Source organism: Calidris pugnax, unplaced genomic scaffold (assembly GCF_001431845.1).
Source record: "Calidris pugnax isolate Ruff unplaced genomic scaffold, ASM143184v1 scaffold37, whole genome shotgun sequence".
NCBI classification, from domain to species: Eukaryota; Metazoa; Chordata; class Aves; order Charadriiformes; family Scolopacidae; genus Calidris; species Calidris pugnax.
In genome coordinates, this window is record NW_015090816.1 from 1450060 (window position 1) to 1469922 (window position 19863).

General features: G+C 47.5%; 1 protein-coding gene across 1 annotated transcript in view; it reads right to left on the minus strand.

Annotated features, from left to right (window-relative positions):
• The window catches only part of MAP3K13 (mitogen-activated protein kinase kinase kinase 13), a 140718-nt gene that overhangs the window by 51004 nt on the left and 69851 nt on the right, over positions 1–19863 (minus strand). The window lies entirely within an intron of this gene.

A 19863-nucleotide genomic window follows, 5' to 3' on the forward strand; every position in this document is an offset into this window, starting at 1 on the left:
AAGCAAATAAATTATTCCAACAGAAACTCCGCTCACGCAGTGCTCTGGGTAACCTGCTGCAGGAATTGCCCCGTAAACGAACACCGCAAGTTTTAAACAAAAGCCTAAAGGTCAAACCCCTGAAAGCAAAGTGCTGGTTCTTCATGGTTACTATAGCACTTATCAGACTGAAGCTGACCCTCAGGTGTTTCCCAGCTCGGGTCAGGTTGGAGCCCAGTCACTGTTTCTGGGTCTGGCACAGCCCACAAGCTCTGGATTCCTCTGCAAACCCTTGAGATGAGGTGTTTGAGAAACAAAGCAGAGTAAGAAAGACACCCTGACCCTACCAAGGCATGGTTTGTAGATGCTCCCTCAGAGCCCCACCTAGTTATGACCATCCCGGTCCTTTAGTTTAATCCTTTCAAGTTCATGGTAGCAAGATATGTGATGTTCTCTAACCATGTATGTGTCACCCTCAAAAACAACTAAGACCTGAAGAGCTTCCCAGGTATGGTATATCCTCCTCTCTGATCTCCTCTCCAGAAGCCTGAGGAGCATCTCCTCCCGCTGCCCTCTGCTTCCTCCCTGCATGAAGTTCCTGGTAGGTTGCAAATAAATTCAGAGCTGGCATCTCTTTTAAAAAGTTCCCCCATCTCTTGCTACGTGCTCCAGTGAAAGACCCCTTTTTCTACTGCCCACCATACTTCCACCTTCCTCCAGAGCTGGGGGTCACGCTGCGATAGCTGCCCACTTTGCTGGGATGGATAGAGCCACGAGTCTCTAAATTTGCCCCCAGAGTAATTAAGCACATTCCGCCTGCAACACAGAACAAAGTCTGATTTTAAATTCCTTCTGAAGTTGAGACGGGGGGGTGAGGGGGTGGGAGGGGGAGGAGAGGGCATTAGCAGAAACTATTTTGTTAAAAAGTAAGGTCAGTTACACTGGGTGCAAAGTCCCAGGCTCTGCAAACAGGCGCTAGAAGGAAGGAAGAGGTGGCCAGGTAGCACGGAGCCAATCCAAAAGGAGCAACTTCTCAAGATGAGGTCATTGCAGAGATGAGAGATAAGACCTTCAGCCTGGTGCAGGAAAAGCTCCCTCAGTTGTCCCTCTCCAACAGTAGAAGCAGCAAATGGGAACAGCCAGGAGCCTGTTTTACATTATTTCTGCTTGATCACGTAGGGTATAAAAGCTTTATTAGAACAACATCATTCAGGCTGTAAACGTCATTCTTTAAAAGAAAGCAAAACAGCAAGTGAGGCAAAAATTCCATCTAAACATGAGGAGGAACTTCTTCACTTTGAGGGTGGCAGAGCCCTGGAAGAGGCTGCCCAGGGAGGTGGTGGAGTCTCCTTCTCTGGAGACATTCAAACCCACCTGGACACATTCCTGTGGGACCTGCTCTGGGTGGCCCTGCTCTGGCAGGGGGTTGGACTGGATGATCTCCAGAGGTCCCTTCCAACCCCATGTGATTCTGTGATTCTGTGTAAAACTGCAGCACAGTCCATACCAGTAAAGGAGCTGAACTGGACTTGTACAGGAAGCTCCAGAGTTGGTTACTCCTGACCTCCCTGTGACCAGCATCGCAATGACCCAGCCCAGATTTTGTTGTCAATACAAAGAAGAAAAGGGAGATGTTTGAGACCTGAACAGAATTATTTCAGAAAATACCCAAACCACTCCAGTTCAGCGCTCCTGGGCACTGCCCCTGCATGTTTCCAAAAGTCTCTCCAAAAGAGACAAGTGATTCTTCAAGCAAAAGTGGAATGTGAGCAGTGTTCCTGCAGAAGAATCTGCTTTCCAGAACACAGCAGATGAAGCCATGTAAGCCTGCTTCCCCTGCAGAAAACCCTAGAGTAAGATCCAAAACAAGAGTGTGGGGTAGCAGCATCCCAGCAGCGTCTTAACAATGGGAAGTGCATTAAGGATTAAATCAGACTTGGAGGATAAAATTGTCTTGCTGTTACACAACTCTCGAAATGCAGTATCTACTAAAGGCTGGGATTTTTTCTATGCAGCTCTCTGACTTCACAACGCATGATTGCGCAAGCTGAAACAGAGAAAGAACAGCTTTTCCTGTACATAGTCTGTATTTTCCTATTTTCTAAATGGATTATCAACACCGAAGGTGACCCCTCCTCCCCTCATGCATTTCTTGCTTGGAAAGTTAAGCCTCTCTCTTCCATCTGCTGCTGAAGCACCACACCATGGAGAATGAGTCTTGTGAGGAGAGGCTGAGGGAGCTGGGGGTGTTCAGCCTGGAGAAGAGGAGGCTGAGGGGAGACCTTATTGCTCTCTCCAACTCCCTGAAAGGAGGGGGTAGCCGGAGGGGTCATTCTCTTCTCCCAAGGAACAGGCAATGGGACAAGAGGAAATGGCCTCAAGTTGCTCCAGTGGAGGTTCAGATTGGAGATTAGGAACAATTTTGACACGGAAAGGGTTATTAAGCCTTGGAATGGGCTGCCCAGGGAAGGGGTTGAGGCACCATCCCTGGAGGTATTTAAAAGATGGGTTGATAAAGTGCTCAGGGACATTGGTTAGTGATGGTTTTTTAGCAGTTAGGTTGATGGTTGGACCAGATGATCTGAAAGGTCCCTTCCAACCTCACAGTTCTATGATCCTATGACTGACACCTGCAGCCCCTCACGAAGATGGGGGCTCCATGCAGCAGGCAGTGCAAGTGCGCCCAGAGAAATCCCTTTCTTCTAATATTAATAAAAAGATGGAGTTTAGGCAAGTGGCCTGCATTTTCCGTGCTGTAGGCTGAGCACGGAACCACAGGCACATCAGCTGGAGAGGACCTCAGGAAGTCATCAGGTTGAACCTCTCTCCTACCTGCACAGCAGGGCTACCCCAACGCAGCCCAGCCATGGCTCTGATAGCTCAGCCATGGCCCTAGTAGTCCAGCCGTGGCCCTGATAGCCCAGCTGAGCACAAACCCCCCCAGATTCGGGGAGATCAGGGCTGTCTCACCAGATCAAATTGCCTTCTCCAAGACTTAGCTGTTCCAAAGGATAAAAAGCCTTGAAGCGCAGCGCCCTGCCATCGTACATGCCGCTGGATCTGCTTCACGGGGAGAGGAGGCAGGCAAAAGTTACAAAATTATTTTCAAACTGGCATGATACAGCCTTATTTAGGTACTTACATAAGCAGCCTGGTTTTTCAGAGGTGTAGTGAACTCATTGTTTTGAGAGCACGAGACGGCAGCGTTTATTTTCAAACAACTTCCTATCAAGCCAACTCGAAGTCAAGCGGTCCCCATCCACCGGCGGGGGGCAGAAGGCAGCTTCTGCCACTTCGAATCAATGCCGGCTCGTCGGGGAAATGAATTTTTTTAATTATCTTACATTACAGTAAATTCTGCAACGTGCAACCTCTTTCTTTAGCAAAATTTGATTTAAACACAGACAAATTAGGTTGTCTTCGACCTTGCCGTCTCTTCGAGCAAGGGACGAGGAGAGCATTTTTCAAGCTTCATCGTCAGAGAACCAAAGATACGGCTGAAATTTATCAGGAAGAGTTCAACATGAACACAGAAATCTTAATTTCCTTCAATGCAGAGAAAAAAATTTTCTTGACAGTTTAGACTTTCATTCTATATGGACAGTTTGCCATTTGGGATGTTTACAATCTGTAGGTGCCCCCTTAACTTTTTTGGTGAGGAACATCATGGAGCAGCGTTTGGTTTCTGTCTTAGTGATGCTGCTGCTGTAGCAGCCTTCAAGCGCCAAGCTGAAAGCTCGGGGTGTGTAGGAGGACCTCTGTGCATATTTTAAATATTCAGATTTTCACAAAGTGCTTCTGCAAAAAGCAGACTTCAAGGCAGACCCTCCGATTTGCACCGCTTTTGATGAGTTCATGCACTCTGCAGCTAACAAATTCATTTCTGCAAGGAAATGTGAGGCTCAGTGTAATTCTCTACCGCCACAACTTCTTGTAAATGATTCCATTTCCAGGCAAAGCATTTTTCCAGGCAAAATCCCACCATGCCCAGGCAAAAGGAGCCCAAAGGGCACCTCTTCTGGGAAGAGCGAGGCTGCACCTCAACACACCAGGCAGCCCAAACTGCGGCTTAAAGCTCTTAGAAAAGCGAAGGTTTACCCGAAGAGTGGGTGAATCAGTCATCACAAGGCACCTTCTCACGTTGCCTGATGCCGTGGCTGCTCCTGGAAACATCCCTGGAGTAAGTGTTCTCACACGCAGGGCAACCAAAGCCTTGGTGCCTAAAGTCTGCCTAATAAAACCAAAATAAAACCAAAGTCTGCCTAATAAAACCAAAATTAAGCTGAAAGCTCGGGGTGTGTAGGAGGACCTCTGTGCATATTTTAAATATTCAGATTTTCACAAAGTGCTTCTGCAAAAAGCAGACTTCAAGGCAGACCCTCCGATTTGCACCGCTTTTGATGAGTTCATGCACTCTGCAGCTAACAAATTCATTTCTGCAAGGAAATGTGAGGCTCAGTGTAATTCTCTACCGCCACAACTTCTTGTAAATGATTCCATTTCCAGGCAAAGCATTTTTCCAGGCAAAATCCCACCGTGCCCAGGCAAAAGGAGCCCAAAGGGCACCTCCATTTTCTTGACAGTGTAGACTTTCATTCTATAAGGACAGTTTGCCACTTGGGATGTTTACAATCTGTAGGTGCCCCCTTAACTTTTTTGGTGAGGAACATCATGGAGCAGCGTTTGGTTTCTGCCTTCGCGCTGCTGCTGCTGTAGCAGCCTTCAAGCGCCAAGCTGAAAGCTCGGGGTGTGTAGGAGGACCCTGTGCATATTTAAAATATTCAGATTTCACAAAGCACTTCTGCAAAAAGCAGACTTCAAGGCAGACCCTCTGATTCGCACCGCTTTTGATGAGTTCATGCACTCTGCAGCTAACAAATTCATTTCTGCAAGGAAATGTCAGGCTCAGTGTAATTCTCTACCGCCACAACTTCTTGTAAATGATTCCATTTCCAGGCAAAGCATTTTTCCAGGCAAAATCCCACCATGCCCAGGCAAAAGGAGCCCAAAGGGCACCTCTTCTGGGAAGAGCGAGGCTGCACCTCAACACACCAGGCAGCCCAAACTGCGGCTTAAAGCTCTTAGAAAAGCGAAGGTTTACCCGAAGAGTGGGTGAATCAGTCATCACAAGGCACCTTCTCACGTTGCCTGATGCCGTGGCTGCTCCTGGAAACATCCCTGGAGTAAGTGTTCTCACACGCAGGGCAACCAAAGCCTTGGTGCCTAAAGTCTGCCTAATAAAACCAAAATAAAACCAAAGTCTGCCTAATAAAACCAAAATAAAACCAAAGTCTGCCGAAACGAGCCTAATATTTATAAGCGTACCAAAGCGATGGCCAGGTTTGAAGACACAACAGGGTTAAACAAATGCCTTGCACGGGACCATGATGGAAGTTTCTCCTCTAAAGAGCTACGCTAAAAATAGAGTGGCAAATCACAACAAACCCCCAAACAAACCGTTTGTGTGCTGCAAAGGTTGCCCAAGTACAAAGCGGCCACCGCTCGGCCTCCTAACGGCACAAATGGCAAAATTTAGTGAGTTTCCTTGAAGCACCGTTCCCTGCATTACCCAGTCGAGCATATTCCACACCTGCACTTCCAATATACAAAAGAAATAAAAGCAACTGCCTGATCCACTTTTACGGGCTGAAAAAAGAGCAGCTGGCAGAAACGAGGGGACATATAGCATGATAAATGGTAAATATCAAGGGCAGAAGAGATTCCTGGCCGTAACGCCACTTCCATTCACATCTGGGAAAGTCCTGGCAGTCAGGTGAAGTCCTTGGTGACTGGCAAAAAGGAAATGTTGCACCCATGTTTAAAGAGGGTAGAAAGGAAGACCCTGCCAACTACCAACCTGTCAGCCTCACCTCGGTGCCTCTGGAAGACCATGGACCTCCTAGAAGCTACGCCAAGGCACATGGAGGACAGGGAGGTGACTTGAAACAGCCACAATGGCTTCATCACGGGCACATCCTGCCTGACCAACACGTCAGTGGACAAGGGAAGAGCTATGGATGTCATCTCTCTGGACTTCTTAAGGCCTTTGACATGGTCCCCCACAACATCCTCCTCTCTAAATTGGAGAGACATGGATTTGATGGGTGGACCGTTCAGTGGATGAAGAATTGGTTGGATGGTCACATCCAGAGGGTAGTGGTCAACAGCTCAAGGTCCAGGTAGAGATCAGTAACAAGTGGTGTCCCCTCAGGGGTCCATGTTGGGACCAGTACTGTTCGATATCTTCATCAATGACACAACGGGATTGAGTACACCCTCAGAAAGTTTGCAGACAACACCAAGCTGAGTGGTGCAGTTGACACACCTGAGGGACAGGGTGCCATGCAGAGGGACCTGGATAGGCTGGAGAAGTGGGTCCACGTGAACCTCATGAGATTCAACAAGGCCAAGTACAGGGTCCTACATCTGGGTCAGGGCAACCCTCAGTATCAATACAGGCTGGGGATGGAGAGCAGCCCCGAGGAGAATGACTTAGGGTGTTGGTGGAGGAGAAGCTCAACACACCCCAGCAGTGTGCGCTGGCAGCCCAGAAAGCCCCCCACACCTTGGGCTGCATCCCCAGCCCCGTGGCCAGCAGGGCCAGGGGGGGATTCTGCCCCTCTGCTTCGCTCTGGGGAGACCCCCCACCCAGTGCTGCCTCCAGCTCTGGGGCCACCAACAGCAGAAGGACATGGAGCTGTTGGAGCGGGGCCAGAGGAGGCCCCGGAGATGCTGGGAGGGGGGGCTGAGAGAGTTGGGGGGGTTCAGCCTGGAGAAGGCTCCACTGAGGAGACCTTTCAGTACTTAAAGGGGGCCTATGGGGAATAGGAGGACAACCTTTAGCAGGGCCTGTTGCGATATGACAAGGGGTAGTTGTTGCAAACTAGAAGAGGGAAGATTTACGCTAGATATAAGGAAGGAATTTTTTTATGATGAGGGTGGTGAGACACTGGCTCGGGTTGCCCAGAGAGGTGGTCAATGCCCCATCTCTGGAAACATTCAAGATCAGGCTGGACAGGGCTCTGAGGAACATGATCTAGTTGAAGAAGTCCCTGCTCACTGCAGAGGAGGTTGGACTACATGGCTTTTAAAGGTCCCTTCCAACCCAAACTCTTCTTTGATTCAAACCCTGGAGTTCCCTTGCTTTTTTTCCTGGTCCTCAGTGTGATTTCCTTCTGGCCACATCAGGTCACTACACCTTTCTGCACGGACACCAGTGCATTTATGTACCATCTCAAGACTAGGGCAATACTCCTGGCTTGAGACAATACTTTAGAATCACAGAATCTTCTAGGTTGGAAGGGACCTTAAAGATCATCTTGTCCAACCGTCAACCCAACTTTGACAAAAATAGACACCCACACAACAAACAAGGAGCATCATCACTAAACCAGACCTCCCAGCACTACATCAACCCCTCTTTTGAACACCTCCAGGGATGGGGCCTCAACCCCCTCCCTGGGCAGCCCATTCCAATGGCTGAGAACCCTTTCAGTGAAAAAATTGTTCCTAATATCCAGCCTGAACCTCCCCTGGTGCAACTTGAGGCCATTTCCTCTCGTCCTGTCGCCTGGGACTTGGGAGAAGAGACTGACCCCCACCTCTCTACACCCTCCTTTCAGGGAGTTGGAGAGAGCAATAAGGTCTCCCCTCAGCCTCCTCTTCTCCAGGCTGAACATCCCCAGCTCCCTCAGCCTCTCCTCATAAGACTTGTGCTCCAGACCCCTCACCATCTTTGTTGCCCTTATGTTCTAGGGCAATGTTCTAGAATCTACCAAAAATGCAAAAACCATGCTTACCAAGTGGAGTTATCTCTCTTGAACCTGAGTTCTCCTGCCCCTTGTGATTATCTCTCCATTTCTACAGGGAATTTTTACAACAGGTTGACCCAGTCCTCTCCCATCTCTCGACCTTCCACATGGTACAGCTTTAGCAGGGGAAAGAACTGAGAGATGCTGAGCTGGCAAGTGCCAGAGCTTTGGCTGTCACTTCTGACCTTCGGGTTTTGAAATCCCATGATTTTATTTCACAGGATTCCAACAAACTTTTTCTTTTCCTGGTGTCTGGGTGAGGGAAGTGCTGTACGAGGGGATCAGACACTCCTCTCACGCTGCACTTCTATGGTTTTACATTACTTGGAATTCATGTTGTGTTTTGCATGGCTGCTTTGAACACCAACTCTAATAGCAGATTTATTAATAGAGAAGGAGTTACACAACATCAAAACGCAACCTTTGTTTTCAGGGGCTGTGGTTTTGTTTTGGGGGGGAGGTTTTGAGGTCACGTTATTCAGAGGAAGGAATCGCAAACGAACATATCGTGAAGCTTCAACCAGAATTGCTCTGCCTTCCTTTGCCAAAGTAAAAGCTCTATTTTGTTAGGTTTTCAAAAAAGAAGCTAGACTATTAAGCTAGTATCTCGGTGCAGTGTAGCTCAGGTTATGGGCAAGTCTTTAAGGTAACCATGGAGAAGCCCAAGGAAAAACTTGGGGTCTTTTTAGGCAATCAACCTCTTTCTGGAGACACACGGCTCCTTCTGGGAAGGATGTTTCTTCCACATCACACCATACGTCCCATCTGACACCCCCACGAATGCTCGGCCACCATCCAGCCTTATTTTTAAATATCACAATTACGACATTGGCAAAACGTAATTAATTTCTGATAAATCAGCTGAAAATTCAGCTGACCTACTTGAGATTTTCTGACTGTCCCTGCAACAGCTCTGAACACTTACATGTACCCAAACTCACTCGACAAGAAAACAGATTTATCTGGGAAAACTGAAGTGTTGTAACACTGGCTTTTTTTGTGTGTTTTACCCTGTTCTTTCTGGTTGTCAGATAAACATGACACTACTTCTGTACCCACTGCAGAATACTGACTGCAATATATACATTTAATTCCTTTCTCCAGTAAATACTTGGATGTCACCTCACCATAAGACAACTACCTTCTGCAGACATCCATAACCATCTCCTAAGCGAGGCAGCAGCAACTGTGCAGGGTTTACAACTATTGTGATCACGCTGAAATGTTAACAAAATATTTTAACACAGTCACAGGCATTAAACACACGAGACCACAGACAGGTAACTATGTTGTATGGAGCTACATCCGTATTATCACAAGAGAAGCTTGAACTCATGCATCTGCTGACCTAAGGTAGCCTTTATTCCACATGCTCAGTCTCTTCCAAATAGGGATGCATCAGAGAATCACAGAATCGGAAGGGACCTCTGGAGATCATCCAGTCCAACCCCCTGCCAGAGCAGGGCCACCCAGAGCAGGTCCCACAGGAACGTGTCCAGGTGGGTTTGAATGTCTCCAGAGAAGGAGACTCCACCACCTCCCTGGGCAGCCTCTGCCAGGGCTCTGCCACCCTCACACAATGGCTTCATCACGGGCACATCCTGCCTGACCAACACGTCAGTGGACAAGGGAAGAGCTATGGATGTCATCTCTCTGGACTTCTTAAGGCCTTTGACATGGTCCCCCACAACATCCTCCTCTCTAAATTGGAGAGACATGGATTTGATGGGTGGACCGTTCAGTGGATGAAGAATTGGTTGGATGGTCACATCCAGAGGGTAGTGGTCAACAGCTCAAGGTCCAGGTAGAGATCAGTAACAAGTGGTGTCCCCTCAGGGGTCCATGTTGGGACCAGTACTGTTCGATATCTTCATCAATGACACAACGGGATTGAGTACACCCTCAGAAAGTTTGCAGACAACACCAAGCTGAGTGGTGCAGTTGACACACCTGAGGGACAGGGTGCCATGCAGAGGGACCTGGATAGGCTGGAGAAGTGGGTCCACGTGAACCTCATGAGATTCAACAAGGCCAAGTACAGGGTCCTACATCTGGGTCAGGGCAACCCTCAGTATCAATACAGGCTGGGGATGGAGAGCAGCCCCGAGGAGAATGACTTAGGGTGTTGGTGGATAAGAAGCTCAACACACCCCAGCAGTGTGCACTGGCAGCCCAGAAAGCCCCCCACACCTTGGGCTGCATCCCCAGCCCCGTGGCCAGCAGGGCCAGGGGGGGATTCTGCCCCTCTGCTTCGCTCTGGGGAGACCCCCCACCCAGTGCTGCCTCCAGCTCTGGGGCCACCAACAGCAGAAGGACATGGAGCTGTTGGAGCGGGGCCAGAGGAGGCCCCGGAGATGCTGGGAGGGGGGGCTGAGAGAGTTGGGGGGGTTCAGCCTGGAGAAGGCTCCACTGAGGAGACCTTTCAGTACTTAAAGGGGGCCTATGGGGAATAGGAGGACAACCTTTAGCAGGGCCTGTTGCGATATGACAAGGGGTAGTTGTTGCAAACTAGAAGAGGGAAGATTTACGCTAGATATAAGGAAGGAATTTTTTTATGATGAGGGTGGTGAGACACTGGCTCGGGTTGCCCAGAGAGGTGGTCAATGCCCCATCTCTGGAAACATTCAAGATCAGGCTGGACAGGGCTCTGAGGAACATGATCTAGTTGAAGAAGTCCCTGCTCACTGCAGAGGAGGTTGGACTACATGGCTTTTAAAGGTCCCTTCCAACCCAAACTCTTCTTTGATTCAAACCCTGGAGTTCCCTTGCTTTTTTTCCTGGTCCTCAGTGTGATTTCCTTCTGGCCACATCAGGTCACTACACCTTTCTGCACGGACACCAGTGCATTTATGTACCATCTCAAGACTAGGGCAATACTCCTGGCTTGAGACAATACTTTAGAATCACAGAATCTTCTAGGTTGGAAGGGACCTTAAAGATCATCTTGTCCAACCGTCAACCCAACTTTGACAAAAATAGACACCCACACAACAAACAAGGAGCATCATCACTAAACCAGACCTCCCAGCACTACATCAACCCCTCTTTTGAACACCTCCAGGGATGGGGCCTCAACCCCCTCCCTGGGCAGCCCATTCCAATGGCTGAGAACCCTTTCAGGGAAAAAATTGTTCCTAATATCCAGCCTGAACCTCCCCTGGTGCAACTTGAGGCCATTTCCTCTCGTCCTGTCGCCTGGGACTTGGGAGAAGAGACCGACCCCCACCTCTCTACACCCTCCTTTCAGGGAGTTGGAGAGAGCAATAAGGTCTCCCCTCAGCCTCCTCTTCTCCAGGCTGAACATCCCCAGCTCCCTCAGCCTCTCCTCATAAGACTTGTGCTCCAGACCCCTCACCATCTTTGTTGCCCTTATGTTCTAGGGCAATGTTCTAGAATCTACCAAAAATGCAAAAACCATGCTTACCAAGTGGAGTTATCTCTCTTGAACCTGAGTTCTCCTGCCCCTTGTGATTATCTCTCCATTTCTACAGGGAATTTTTACAACAGGTTGACCCAGTCCTCTCCCATCTCTCGACCTTCCACATGGTACAGCTTTAGCAGGGGAAAGAACTGAGAGATGCTGAGCTGGCAAGTGCCAGAGCTTTGGCTGTCACTTCTGACCTTCGGGTTTTGAAATCCCATGATTTTATTTCACAGGATTCCAACAAACTTTTTCTTTTCCTGGTGTCTGGGTGAGGGAAGTGCTGTACGAGGGGATCAGACACTCCTCTCACGCTGCACTTCTATGGTTTTACATTACTTGGAATTCATGTTGTGTTTTGCATGGCTGCTTTGAACACCAACTCTAATAGCAGATTTATTAATAGAGAAGGAGTTACACAACATCAAAACGCAACCTTTGTTTTCAGGGGCTGTGGTTTTGTTTTGGGGGGGAGGTTTTGAGGTCACGTTATTCAGAGGAAGGAATCGCAAACGAACATATCGTGAAGCTTCAACCAGAATTGCTCTGCCTTCCTTTGCCAAAGTAAAAGCTCTATTTTGTTAGGTTTTCAAAAAAGAAACTAGACTATTAAGCTAGTATCTCGGTGCAGTGTAGCTCAGGTTATGGGCAAGTCTTTAAGGTAACCATGGAGAAGCCCAAGGAAAAACTTGGGGTCTTTTTAGGCAATCAACCTCTTTCTGGAGACACACGGCTCCTTCTGGGAAGGATGCTTCTCCCACATCACAACATACGTCCCATCTCACACCCACACGAATGCTCGGCCACCATCCAGCCTTATTTTTAAATATCACAATTACGACATTGGCAAAACGTAATTAATTTCTGATAAATCAGCTGAAAATTCAGCTGACCTACTTGAGATTTTCTGACTGTCCCTGCACAGGCTCTGAACGTTCATGCATGTACCCAAACTCACTCGACAAGAAAACAGATTTATCTGGGAAAACTGAAGTGTTGTAACACTGGCTTTTTTGTGTGTTTTACCCTGTTCTTTCTGGTTGTCAGATAAACATGACACTACTTCTGTACCTACTGCAGAATACTGACTGCAATATATACATTTAATTCCTTTCTCCAGTAAATACTTGGATGTCACCTCACCATAAGACAACTACCTTCTGCAGACATCCATAACCATCTCCTAAGCGAGGCAGCAGCAACTGTGCAGGGTTTACAACTATTGTGATCACGCTGAAATGTTAACAAAATATTTTAACACAGTCACAGGCATTAAACACACGAGACCACAGACAGGTAACTATGTTGTATGGAGCTACATCCGTATTATCACAAGAGAAGCTTGAACTCATGCATCTGCTGACCTAAGGTAGCCTTTATTCCACATGCTCAGTCTCTTCCAAATAGGGATGCATCAGAGAATCACAGAATCGGAAGGGACCTCTGGAGATCATCCAGTCCAACCCCCTGCCAGAGCAGGGCCACCCAGAGCAGGTCCCACAGGAACGTGTCCAGGTGGGTTTGAATGTCTCCAGAGAAGGAGACTCCACCACCTCCCTGGGCAGCCTCTTCCAGGGCTCTGCTACCCTCAAAGTGAAGAAGTTCCTCCTTGTGTTTAGGTGGAACGTCCTATGTTTCAGTTTGTGCCTGTTCCCTCTTGTCCTGTCCCTGGGCATCACTGAAAAAAGCCTGGCCCCATCCTCCTGACACCCACCCTTTAAATATTTATAGGCATTGATCAGATCCCCCCTCAGCCTTCTCTTCTCCAGACTAAAAAGCCCCAAGTCCCTCAGCCTTTCCTCATCAGAGAGATGCTCCAGGCCCCTCATCACCTTCACAGCCCTCTGCTGTCCCCTCTCCAGCATCATTTTTGGCAGAAGCGATTTTACAGTTGTAATACACTTTAGTCTGTCACTGTATGGGCGAGGAGGAGAGCTCTGTCTCGCTCTCTGGTCTGAACCCTTTCTGACAATGACAAAACTAGGCCAGCACACCAGCCAAGAAACACTCCTAGTGGCCCAATTGAAGCTCTGTGCAGAGAGCCAGCTGGAGGGTCGCTCTGCACCTCAGACATCCCAACGAGGCCTGTCAGAGCAGAAATAAGTGGCACCTGGACGACAGCGTAAGAAGAAACCCTACCACACCAGAATGATGGCTTCATCTGTCCCCATTTTTTGCCTCCAAAGCCCCAGAAAAGGATCTGCAGACAGTGAACCTTCTCCAGGGCAGTCCCACCCAGCTCCCCACCATCTGCAGCTCACTGACGTTCCCCAGCAGCAGCACACACAGTGCTATTTTGCTATTCTGTAGCCCACAACTATATTTTTCATGTAAATGTGTCAAAGAATGTTTTTAACCAGAATGCTTTGGCAACCACTATGCTGTGGTTTGCAGTTTAACTGCATGTTGGGTGTGTAACACCAACTATTCTTCGCTTTGCATCGCTCATCTAATTCCAGTCTTTGAACAACCAGTTTCAATGACACCTGGAACCCTATTTATCTTCTTAATGACAATTAAGAACAATCATTTCTGTTCTTCATTTCTTTCATAGAATCATAGAATCATTCAGGTTGGAAGAGACCCTTGGGATCATCGAGTCCAACCATCTCCCCTACTCTCCAAAGTTCTCCCCTACACCATATCCCCCAACACCACATCTAAATGTCCCTTAAACACATCCAAGGATGGTGACTCAACCCCCTCCCTGGGCAGCCTATTCCAATGCCTGACCACTCTTTCCTAACTATTCCTCTAATTCTACCTGATGGCTTCAGGATGCTGAATTAACTTCCATAGGGCTCTTACAACCTCAAGATCTCACTCTTGAGCAGGAAAAAGCTAGTTCAGAGCCTAATTCTTATTTACAGGATGGAAAGATTAAATTGGATTTAATCGATGCTAAATTTGACTGACATTTTATCAGTTCACAAGAGCCTTCCAGCACTCTCTGCAACTGGCTTATGTGTTTATTATCCTGAAAAAGCCTGACTTCATAGTCTCCTAGCCTAAATGCTCTTTGCTTCAGCATATTCCTAAATGATCAGGATAAGGAAGGTGGCAAGAGTCTGAGTAGTGCCTCCTCCAAAGCAGAGCCGTATGACAACTCCTCCTAGAGAAGGATGTTTCAACATTACTGTTTATCCCTTCTCTTATTTCCTACCATTTGGCTGCAACAGGGCTACCCCTGGTATTTTATAGCTGTTTAGTTTCTTTAAGAGTCTTGCCAAAAAATTTTTTAAATATCACAATTACGACATTGGCAAAACGTAATTAATTTCTGATAAATCAGCTGAAAATTCAGCTGACCTACTTGAGATTTTCTGACTGTCCCTGCACAGGCTCTGAACGTTCATGCATGTACCCAAACTCACTCGACAAGAAAACAGATTTATCTGGGAAAACTGAAGTGTTGTAACACTGGCTTTTTTGTGTGTTTTACCCTGTTCTTTCTGGTTGTCAGATAAACATGACACTACTTCTGTACCTACTGCAGAATACTGACTGCAATATATACATTTAATTCCTTTCTCCAGTAAATACTTGGATGTCACCTCACCATAAGACAACTACCTTCTGCAGACATCCATAACCATCTCCTAAGCGAGGCAGCAGCAACTGTGCAGGGTTTACAACTATTGTGATCACGCTGAAATGTTAACAAAATATTTTAACACAGTCACAGGCATTAAACACACGAGACCACAGACAGGTAACTATGTTGTATGGAGCTACATCCGTATTATCACAAGAGAAGCTTGAACTCATGCATCTGCTGACCTAAGGTAGCCTTTATTCCACATGCTCAGTCTCTTCCAAATAGGGATGCATCAGAGAATCACAGAATCGGAAGGGACCTCTGGAGATCATCCAGTCCAACCCCCTGCCAGAGCAGGGCCACCCAGAGCAGGTCCCACAGGAACGTGTCCAGGTGGGTTTGAATGTCTCCAGAGAAGGAGACTCCACCACCTCCCTGGGCAGCCTCTTCCAGGGCTCTGCTACCCTCAAAGTGAAGAAGTTCCTCCTTGTGTTTAGGTGGAACGTCCTATGTTTCAGTTTGTGCCTGTTCCCTCTTGTCCTGTCCCTGGGCATCACTGAAAAAAGCCTGGCCCCATCCTCCTGACACCCACCCTTTAAATATTTATAGGCATTGATCAGATCCCCCCTCAGCCTTCTCTTCTCCAGACTAAAAAGCCCCAAGTCCCTCAGCCTTTCCTCATCAGAGAGATGCTCCAGGCCCCTCATCACCTTCACAGCCCTCTGCTGTCCCCTCTCCAGCATCATTTTTGGCAGAAGCGATTTTACAGTTGTAATACACTTTAGTCTGTCACTGTATGGGCGAGGAGGAGAGCTCTGTCTCGCTCTCTGGTCTGAACCCTTTCTGACAATGACAAAACTAGGCCAGCACACCAGCCAAGAAACACTCCTAGTGGCCCAATTGAAGCTCTGTGCAGAGAGCCAGCTGGAGGGTCGCTCTGCACCTCAGACATCCCAACGAGGCCTGTCAGAGCAGAAATAAGTGGCACCTATGTTTCAGTTTGTGCCTGTTCCCTCTTGTCCTGTCCCTGGGCATCACTGAAAAAAGCCTGGCCCCATCCTCCTGACACCCACCCTTTAAATATTTATAGGCATTGATCAGATCCCCCCTCAGCCTTCTCTTCTCCAGACTAAAAAGCCCCAAGTCCCTCAGCCTTTCCTCATCAGAGAGATGCTCCAGGCCCCTCATCACCTTCACAGCCCTCTGCTGTCCCCTCTCCAGCATCATTTTTGGCAGAAGCGATTTTACAGTTGTAATACACTTTAGTCTGTCACTGTATGGGCGAGGAGGAGAGCTCTGTCTCGCTCTCTGGTCTGAACCCTTTCTGACAATGACAAAACTAGGCCAGCACACCAGCCAAGAAACACTCCTAGTGGCCCAATTGAAGCTCTGTGCAGAGAGCCAGCTGGAGGGTCGCTCTGCACCTCAGACATCCCAACGAGGCCTGTCAGAGCAGAAATAAGTGGCACCTGGACGACAGCGTAAGAAGAAACCCTACCACACCAGAATGATGGCTTCATCTGTCCCCATTTTTTGCCTCCAAAGCCCCAGAAAAGGATCTGCAGACAGTGAACCTTCTCCAGGGCAGTCCCACCCAGCTCCCCACCATCTGCAGCTCACTGACGTTCCCCAGCAGCAGCACACACAGTGCTATTTTGCTATTCTGTAGCCCACAACTATATTTTTCATGTAAATGTGTCAAAGAATGTTTTTAACCAGAATGCTTTGGCAACCACTATGCTGTGGTTTGCAGTTTAACTGCATGTTGGGTGTGTAACACCAACTATTCTTCGCTTTGCATCGCTCATCTAATTCCAGTCTTTGAACAACCAGTTTCAATGACACCTGGAACCCTATTTATCTTCTTAATGACAATTAAGAACAATCATTTCTGTTCTTCATTTCTTTCATAGAATCATAGAATCATTCAGGTTGGAAGAGACCCTTGGGATCATCGAGTCCAACCATCTCCCCTACTCTCCAAAGTTCTCCCCTACACCATATCCCCCAACACCACATCTAAATGTCCCTTAAACACATCCAAGGATGGTGACTCAACCCCCTCCCTGGGCAGCCTATTCCAATGCCTGACCACTCTTTCCTAACTATTCCTCTAATTCTACCTGATGGCTTCAGGATGCTGAATTAACTTCCATAGGGCTCTTACAACCTCAAGATCTCACTCTTGAGCAGGAAAAAGCTAGTTCAGAGCCTAATTCTTATTTACAGGATGGAAAGATTAAATTGGATTTAATCGATGCTAAATTTGACTGACATTTTATCAGTTCACAAGAGCCTTCCAGCACTCTCTGCAACTGGCTTATGTGTTTATTATCCTGAAAAAGCCTGACTTCATAGTCTCCTAGCCTAAATGCTCTTTGCTTCAGCATATTCCTAAATGATCAGGATAAGGAAGGTGGCAAGAGTCTGAGTAGTGCCTCCTCCAAAGCAGAGCCGTATGACAACTCCTCCTAGAGAAGGATGTTTCAACATTACTGTTTATCCCTTCTCTTATTTCCTACCATTTGGCTGCAACAGGGCTACCCCTGGTATTTTATAGCTGTTTAGTTTCTTTAAGAGTCTTGCCAAAAAATCCCAACAGATTGTATCAACCAGATCCCCTTTCCTCACATGCTCTTGACTCCTCCAAAGAAATTTAATGAGATTCCCAAGGCGTTACTTCACCTTAAAAGAACTGTATTGACTCTTATCTCCACATGGAATTTGTGCATCTGGCTCTCAGCATAGCAATGAATTTCTACCTCCACAAACACTAGACTTATTTAACTTGGAACTCCTTCAATATAAGGTCACAAATTTGGGGGTGGGGTGGAGAAGTGATGCTTGATTTGGAAAAGAAAAAAAAAAAAAGATCAAGCATCCACTTTTTTTTTTTTTTGTGGCACAAGGAACAAACAAAGCCAAAAAAATAAATCAAAATCACCTTTGTGAACAAGGCAGACAAAGAGCCAATCCCTTGTACTCAGGGAGACCTCTTCAGCTGATTTCAATGAAAGCAAGATTGATTCCCCTTCCACCTGCCAGCCAGCTCCCCAAAGCCCAGTTTTGGGAAATAAGCAGCTTACATAACTGTGTATTTTCAGCCCCACGTACATAAACGCTTCCTCTATCCTGTATAAGGTATTTTTGGATGCGCTAAAATGCTACTGTGTTCTTCCAGGGCTTTGCATTCTTCTGCTCACAAATTGCATAATCTGATGCCACAGGAAATCAGGGAGGTTGCATAATGACTCTCCCATTCACTGCAGGATTTTGGTACCGCGCGTCTCCGTTGCAGAGCATCCCTTCTCTGCATTTCCCAACAGAGGGCCTGGGCTTGTGAAGAAAGGACAACCTCTTGGTTGTCCACCCTCGCCTCTCGGGGGGGGAATTAGGGGTAACAAGCCAAGGGTCATCTCCTCCTGTGCTGCTACAGGAACGTCACGGCACAAAAATGGGTTTAACTTGGTGTGGCCCTTCGCTGCTCCTGTTTTCCCCCACTCGGGTGGTTCGAGCTGTGTTCACACACCAAACACCAGGGATTTCACGAAAAACGTGCTGATGCCTAATTAACCATCGATACCCTCCCATCACAGGCTCATCAATACTATTGTAAAACATTTAGCTGGTAAAAAAGGCAGACTAAATGCCCATTAGCCTTTCGTACTACTGAATTACTACCGGAATCCACTTTACTCTGCTCTGGTGAGACCTCACCTGGAGTATTGTGTGCAGGTCTGGAGCCCTCAATATAAGAAGGACATGGACCTGATGGAGAGGGTCCAGAGGAGGGCCACAAGGATGATCAGGGGGATGGAGCACCTCTGCTACCAGGACAGGCTGAGGGAGCTGGGGTTGTTCAGCCTGGAGAAGAGGAGCCTCCAGGGAGATCTAATGGCAGCCTTCTAGTACCTGAAGGGAGCCTACAGGAAGGCTGGGGAGAGCCTGTTTAGAAAGGCCTGCAGTGACAGGACGAGGGGCAATGGCTTCAAGCTGGAGGGGAGCAGATTTAGACTGGAGATGAGGAGAGAGTTCTTCACTGTGAGGGTGGTGGAGCACTGGAACAGGTTGCCCAGGGAGGTGGTTGAGGCCCCTTCCCTGGAGATATTCAAGGTGAGGCTCGACGAGGCCCTGGGCAACCTGGTCTAGTTGGGGGTGTCCCTGCTGACTGCGGGGGGGTCGGACTAGATGACCTTTGGAGGTCCCTTCCGGCCTGGGCAATTCTATGATTCTATGAATCCATCTTAGATCAAAATTTAGAAATGACCTTAAGTTACACTCTTTCATCTTTCCAGCTGTCTTCATAGTGTGACACAACTTTTAACACCCAGTCACAGACTCCAGGCTCTGCTCTGCTCCTCTCCTCATCCTTCAGACTTCTGCACTTTTTTTCTTACCTCATTAAAGATCCCTGTTACATTGCTACAGAGCAATGCCAGATTAAAGGATTTACATTCAAATATTTTACAACTACAAACCCACGAAAAACCTCAAAATTAGATTCTCAGGCACCTTACAGCTTCTTTGCCATTGCCACAAAGCCATTAAAATGTTCCAGTGTTACGAGCGAACAGTATCTTGTAATTTCTCTCACTTACAGAACTGAAACATTGTTATTTTCCTCCGAGGAGTAGTGTTAAGATTAATTAATGTCTGAAAGATCTTTGAGGATGAAGATCAATATCAAAGTGCTATTTTCAGGAATCCAGTGAATGAATCAAACGCTTTAATTCACGTGAGGCATCAAACTGGTCTCAGGTAAATTCGCTCACACGCTTGTTTTTATTTTCCTAGTAGATATGAATTATTCAATATTTGCAAAGCACACCTGACGTGTAGAAGCTGACACACACAAACTTCTCAGCACTAAGAGCTTACATGCTTCACACTCAGTATTAAATAACTAAACTACAGAATCACAGAATCTTCTAGGTTGGAAGGGACCTTAAAGATCATCTTGTCCAACCGTCAACCTAACTGACAAAAATAGACACCCACACAACAAACAAGGAGCATCATCACTAAACCAGACCTCCCAGCACTACATCAACTCGACTTTTGAACACCTCCAGGGATGGGGCCTCAACCACCTCCCTGGGCAGCCCATTCCAATG